This window comes from Girardinichthys multiradiatus, chromosome 6 (genome assembly GCF_021462225.1).
Source record: "Girardinichthys multiradiatus isolate DD_20200921_A chromosome 6, DD_fGirMul_XY1, whole genome shotgun sequence".
Taxonomy (NCBI): Eukaryota; Metazoa; Chordata; class Actinopteri; order Cyprinodontiformes; family Goodeidae; genus Girardinichthys; species Girardinichthys multiradiatus.
The window spans coordinates 39,657,121-39,664,218 of NC_061799.1; the positions used below are offsets into that span (position 1 = coordinate 39,657,121).

The 7,098-nt window shown below is 39.1% G+C and overlaps 1 non-coding gene across 1 annotated transcript; it reads right to left on the reverse strand.

Moving 5' to 3' along the window:
* Window positions 1-1,674: 1,674 nt before the first annotated feature.
* Window positions 1,675-1,757, reverse strand: trnal-uaa. The gene has a single exon. It is a non-coding gene; the product is annotated as a tRNA-Leu (tRNA).
* Between the last annotated feature and the right edge of the window lie 5,341 nt (window positions 1,758-7,098).

A 7,098-nucleotide genomic window follows, 5' to 3' on the forward strand; every position in this document is an offset into this window, starting at 1 on the left:
GAAAAGACGGCACCAAAAGACCGCAGCCTGAATGAGAAACATACTCTCAGAGTGTTCAAACTCATGATTTATGTCTTTACGTTGTTTTTACATTAAGCTGGGACATAAAAGTAAATTATATTGTAAGAAAATAAGGAAAAAATAGCTCATTTTGTAAGAGCCTCATTGGCAAAGCGCAAATGGAGGTGCAGACTCATTTGTTGATCCATTGGTTTTTGTTTTTGGCTGCAGAGAAATGAGAAGGACTCAGAATTTAGGCAGGAATGAATGAACAGGGACATTGGTGAGGGGAAGTAAAGCTCCTGGGAAATTGAAATAATAAAACCGCCTCACCTGGAAAACCCAGATGACTAAGTCATGGATTGATTGCCTTTCATCTCAGTGATGACTTTGTGGATAAACACGCAACCTTCTGAGTGAGGGGGGATTTAGGGGATTTGTAAGAACCCTACCAATGGGGTTAGATGTACTAGAAGTGTTCTTTTGCTTTAGCTTTTAGGAACAATTGTTTCTGTTCATCATGCCATATTTTTACTGATACAGATAAAATACAAATCAGTGATTTAACAAAATCAGCAATGCACCATTATTGTTACGGTTAGCCATTTTTTTCCACAACCTCCTTTTGGCAGTAGGACAGCACTATTGTCCTTTTTCCACTGGCTGCATTTACCTCACTGGCTCCACTCCACTCAGCCTGTTGTGTGAGTGTTTCCATTGCTGTTTTTTCTGTACTGGTCCCTACTCTGCCCCAACTGTACCTTCTCAGGAGCAGGTTCAACCAGGGCTGAGTAGGGACTACATGTGATGTGAACAGACTGCATTTTACTGATTGGCCATGGGACCAGGAGAAATGAGGTTTTGCCCTGAGAATGTTGTTTCTACTTAACCAAAAAAAAAAAATGTTTAAAAGCACAATCAGTTAAATTATGATTGAAAGGTTATGGCTTTTTGTTGTTGGATATGTGCAATATTTTAATATTTTAAAGCTGTTTTGTGGTTCGGTGCGGTGGTGCCGGGGATTATGACCCATGTACAGAGGCTTTAGTCCTCAATGTGGCCGTCCCAGGTTTGAGTCCCAGCCCCGGCGACATTTGCTGTATGTCTTCCCCTGCTCTCCACCCCCATTTCCTGTCTGCCTACTTTGAACACAAATACTGGTAAAATAAAGGCCACTAGTGCTGCAAAAAACAGTTTTGGATTTCCCTGTGCTATAAAGCATAATCATCACAATTAACATTAATAAATTAATACCTAAAACAGATCACATTTTCGATGATAATCTAATTTATTGATATATATACCTGTAGATTTACTGGTAAAAATGATTGTTCTGATTTCACCAGTCTTTGGTAAACGATACTCAATCACCCCAGACTCAGCCTGGCCTTGAAATAGAAATTGAAGCTACAGACATGAGGTCTTGGCTTCATCACTTATTTTCTTCCTCTCACTAGAAGTGGCTGCAGGTTGCTGATAGCAGGGCCTCAGTCAGAGCTGAGATGTTTCTGTTAGCAGGTAGATGAATGAACAGACCTCAGAGTGTTTACACCAGTTCTTTTGCTCTTTGTAAGCCTTTACCTTGCTGACAGAAGAAAGCAGAGCTAAAATACAAATGTGGGTATTTAGGAACCTTAAAAGCACAGCTAAGCTCTGCAACAAATAAATTAAATTTATCAGGAGTGGGGTTCAAACCCACAAGGGCTTCTGCCCATTGGATCTTAAGTCCAACACCTTAACCACTCAGCCATCCTGATAACTGCCTCAACTCTCACTGAATGTTGCCTTGGTTTAGATACATTTCATGATTACAGGCCTCATTTGTTACTTTCAAAGAAAAACATGCAGCCATCTATGCTTTTCATGAAAATTACCTCATGTGCAGGAAACTGCTAACATTTCCTGGAGCATCAAAAAATTCTAAATCAAGCCTACATGATGCCCCAGAAGGTCCAACAAGAAGCAGGATCACATACACTTAAGGAATACACTGCCCAGTGATGTTGCCGCCAGTGCAGTGCTTGCTCAACACTGACAGCAGGTGATTGTGAGTGCAGCCTCATGCAACCGTGAGACAAAGACTTTTGGATTATGACCTTGTGACAATAATAACACCAAGGAAGACACTTCTCTTCAAGAAGGATGATCCCTACATTGGTTCACATTACACAGTTTTAGATTAGCTCAGTTCATCTTTAAAAGTAAGTTTACATGTTGATCCATTGACATCAGATTTAGAAACTAGGCCAACTTCCTCTACTACGTTTGGGGTTTGAACCCACAAGAGCTTCTAACCATTAGTCTACCCAAACATCATCCATTCACCCATGCTGGTCAGTTCTCTGCTTACAGTATTCTCTGATGATCCACTTTCCATGATTCCACTATTTTCATCTTTAAAAAATATTGATTTTGCCAGTATTTCATGACTATAAGTAAAACTGCCATGTGGAGATGGTGTAAAGAAGTAAATAGATGGAGGAAAATTCACTGAAGAGCAGGAAGCTGTTGAGGTGAGGATGGGCAACATGTTTTAGTACTTTCTTGTGTTAGTTTCCCATCGGATCTCCATCCATCTTTCTTTTTCATTTCTGCCACAAAGGCTAGATTCCCTCATGAGGTTTCTGCTGCTACAATTCTCTCTATTTCCCTTTTAAGTCCATGGAGATGCTGAAAAGCTGAATATTTCTCTTAAACCTTAGCTGAATTCTGATGTGTTGATGTGTCCTTTCCGGTCTGCTCCCTGACATCACCTCCTAAAACATTTTCATGTCCCAGCACTTTGACGCAAAATAAATTATCTTCCAGCTTGGTTGCTCAGCCTGGTTCTACACCTTTGGGACAACCCAAAACAACAAACCCTCTCATCCGACATCCGTTTCTGACCTCGTTGCTGTTCTTGTTGCTTCCACCTTAAAAATCTGGTATAAAAACTGAACCCAGAGGAACTGAGGCTGTTATAGCAGCAGATTAAAGGTTTTGGACACTGTTTGTTTTTATTGCACTCTGGGAATTTGTGTGTGTGTGTGTGTGTGTGTGTTTTCCAGGTACTCCAGCTTTCTCCCACAGTCCATGCATGATTAATTAACCAATTAGGTTAATTGGTCTCTCTAAATTGCCCTTAGTTGTGAATGGGTGTGTGCATGATTGTGTGTCTCTGTGGTGCCTCCCAACCTGTCCAGGATGTAACCTGCCTCTTACCTGTAGACTGTTGGAGATAGGCACCTGCAACCCTGTACAGAAGAAGTGGGTATAGAAGATGGATGTTATGTATTTTTACATTCATCCCAAAATAATTCAATTGTTCTTTTCTTAGGCTTTGCAAAAAAAATCACTGACTAAAGTATAGACTTTCAAAAAGCCAACATTACATGGCCATAATTTATCATGTTGTAATTATCACACTATATTCATCGTTTTTTGTTACATGTATTGTGAAAATATGTTATGAGCATTTATTTTAAAATGTTATTCATAGTTTTCTGTGTGGGTTCCTGACCCTGGCTTTTGGAAAGCACACAATTTATTGGAGAGAGCTGCATGGTGGTACAGCTTTTAGCACTACTGCAGCAAAAAGAAACTGGATTTCAATCCTGGCATAGGATCTTTCTGAACGTGAGTGTGCATGTTCTACCTATGCATGCATGGGTTTTCTCCAGGAACTCTGGCTTTCTCCCAAAGTCCAAACACAACTGTGAGGTGAATGTTTACTCTAAGTTGCCCTTAGGTATGAGTGAGTGTGTGCGTGCATGGTTGCTTGTCCTGTGAGTCTCTGTGCTTCCACGTAATGGACTGGCTACATGTTCAGGGTGTACCCCGCCTCTCGCCAAATGACTGCTGTAGATACCCGTGACCCTACAACAATAAGCCGGTATAGACAATGGATAAATGTTTTGGGGGAATTTGGGGTAATATTGCCCTCCAAGTTGTCAAAATAAATAGTTTTATTTATATAAAGATGGGAAATTATGTAAAAAAAAAAAGGCTAAGGTAAAATGCAATTGCTCTGATTAATTTTCTTTTTAGCAAAATTCTGTCTTGTTTGAGAACCACAGGGTTTTGTCTTCTTGTTTTGCAGATATTATGCGGTTCTGTTGGTAAACAACTATTATACTTGTAGCTTGCTGGAGCTGTTTGCAGCTGGGATGAGAGTCAGCTCTTTTTTGTCTGTCATAATTCTCAACTAAATGTGAAACCCTCTCTCTAGAACGGAGATCACTCTCAAGAAGTTCAAGAATCTTGTTGTGTAGTTCCTGACAGATGGTAGGACAGAGCAGGAGATGTATCAACAGTGCATAAATGTTAATGTTATATCACTTTTGGGATGGGAATGCTTTGAGATCTCCCTGAATCAGCTGGAGAGCATTTCTGCAGTTAAAATTTTTGATGTTAGAGTTTCCCTTCTGTACTTATCTACATTTTCTTGAAGAAGTGGACAGCAGATTGATTCATGCACTTGAAGATTAAACTTTGGCTGGCCCACAGCAATGCATTGTTTATGAACCAACCAGGCTCAGTGCATTAATATATTTTACAATGCGGGTTTGTCTATGTGAATGAATCGAGGTCAGAAATGTTCCTGTTTTGCAAAATTATGCTTCTAATGTGAGCATTTTTAAATATAATTTTATCCACATATGTGTGTTATGTAAGTATTTTCACACTGTTGTTTTGTGTTAATCCACTTTGCTAGTATTTTGAGAGTTTCAAGATATTCATTAGCATGGAAAAAAACAAAAAAGGAGATGTCATGACAACAGTAACATACAACATCCTGACACAGCTGAACACTGAATTCCACACCTTGATCTCAATACACATGTACTATTCAGAACAAGAGCGATCCAAAAGCTACACACATACTTAAAAGACGTGACAGGGTTGGATGTTCCTCAAAATCTCCTTGATTTCTTCACATTTAGATCCACGCAACATGTGTTTTGGTACGGCAGCATGCATAGCTGAATAAGAAACAGTGTGCAAGCTTGAGTAAAGGGTCAAATAGCACCTGGCATGGATCAGTGTTAATGTACGTATCTTTTATATGAAGGTACTTAGTTTGTTCCCATCCCTCCTACCAATGAACTGAAATAAAGTCCAACTTGACCCCATTATACTCTTTTTTTGTGTCTGACTGTCAGGAAAACTGTATGATTGCAGTGAAGGGGAAACATGTGAAAGGCTTTTGAAAACCTAAGGAAGGTTGAAAGGGGGTTAAATAAGTGTGTGCAGCTTTTAAATTACTACAATTTTGAATAACCACTGGGTTTCCTACCTTTTAGAGAAGCACTTTCCCTAAACTGAACTTTTAGAAGGCTTTTCTAGTCATACTGACAACTCAAAAGCACTTTTTCACTTGCGCTTCATTCACCTAGCTGCTCACTCAAAACTCATATACTTATTGATATGCAACTTTGGGTTAAGTGTGTTGCCCAAGGACGAATCAACATGTAGCTGGGAAAGCTGGAATCAAACTCATAACCTTGTGATAACAAGAGAACTACTCTTCCCACTGAGTCACAGCCTTGCCAATATACAAAGCTGATTGGAGAAACTACAAGTAATTATTTTGCTTACTTTGCAGTCTTTTCTAAATATCAAGCATTACATTTAGTCACCGTGTGCCCTCAGTTCTCCTGTGGTGTCTGCTTGATGAGGTCCACTTTTTAAAATGTGTGTGTTTTCTAAATGCCACAGAGCTGAATGTCTCTTCAGGGAACAATAAAACTGATTTCATAAACAAATAAAACAGTCTCACACTGCTGAAGGGAATTAACAGCACCACCAGGGTCACTTTTGCCTGGTCACGGAAATGCTGCTGGAATCTTTGTCGTGACACTAACATCCTCTTGGGGATCGTGTGCGTGAAATTTCAAGTTAGAAGATGCAAAGTTGCCATCAACAGTAATGATAAACTACCTCGGAGACTGCCCTTCAGTGGGGCACAAACAAGGACAAACACAACCTGACTTGGACAGTAGGGAAACCAGAGAATCAGGAACCCGGCAGTGAATCCCCTCTGTCTGACCTGCACTGACATGGGTCAATGAGCAAGACCACTCTGTGGTCAAAGCAAGAGGAAAATCAAAACAGAGTTTGAAATGTTTTGAAGAAGCTCTGCAGTAAACTGTCAAACAATAATTAGTTTTGCTGCCTGAAGCGCAAGGCAGAGTGACCAGACAGCTGGATCCTAAAACTGCAGCTGCAGGGGATTGGCTGTAAACGGTGAGATACAGATCTTGGGCTGATCCAGAAGAATAGAAATGATTTGTTCGGTGGATAGAGCTGCAGAAGGATTGTCCATTAAAGCTGGAGGTGGGATTAGGCATGGAGTCAATGTGTTTGAATCTATAAAACAGAGTAAATATGTTATTGGCTTGTATAGCTAGTAGTAATTACCACAACAATAATCCCAATGGTTTATTAACTTTCAGACAGAACGTCTTTAATTAGAGCGTGAGGTTATTCCCAGAATCCAGTTCCAACTTCTGGGACAAATCTGCCAGCACAACTGTTGTGGGCAAGGACCAGTCTAACTACAGTTAGCAATTCTAGTCAATAACAGAGTATTTCTCTCATTTTATACATTTCAAAAACCAAAGTTACATGTTGGATACAGAAATTAAACAGTACAATGTGTGCCACAAGTTTATTGATATAAGCGTCAGTAAAGAAAATCTATAAACAGAAACGTTTAATTTTAAACCTTGCATTATATTAGCAGCACCCATGATAAATTTTAAATTTAGATACATTATCAAGCTCCCAATTTCTAAGTTGGAATTCCAATTAACGGAGCATTCTTGCTATTTTTTATACATTATTTAAAATTTAAATAGATTTTTTAAATTACAAATTTTTCGTGTATTTCTCTACTTTTTATACAACATTTTAAACACTAAAGGTACATGTTCACTGAAGAAAGGGAACAGTACTGTGTGTGCCAGTAGTTTAATGATGTAAAAAAGGCGCCAGGAAAAAAAAAAAACTTTAAACAAATGAAATGTTTATTTTTGTTTCTTACAGTATAATTTATGTATGGGAGAAGCCATATTGAATTTTAACTTGAGATAGCTTATAAATCTGCAAATTTTCAAG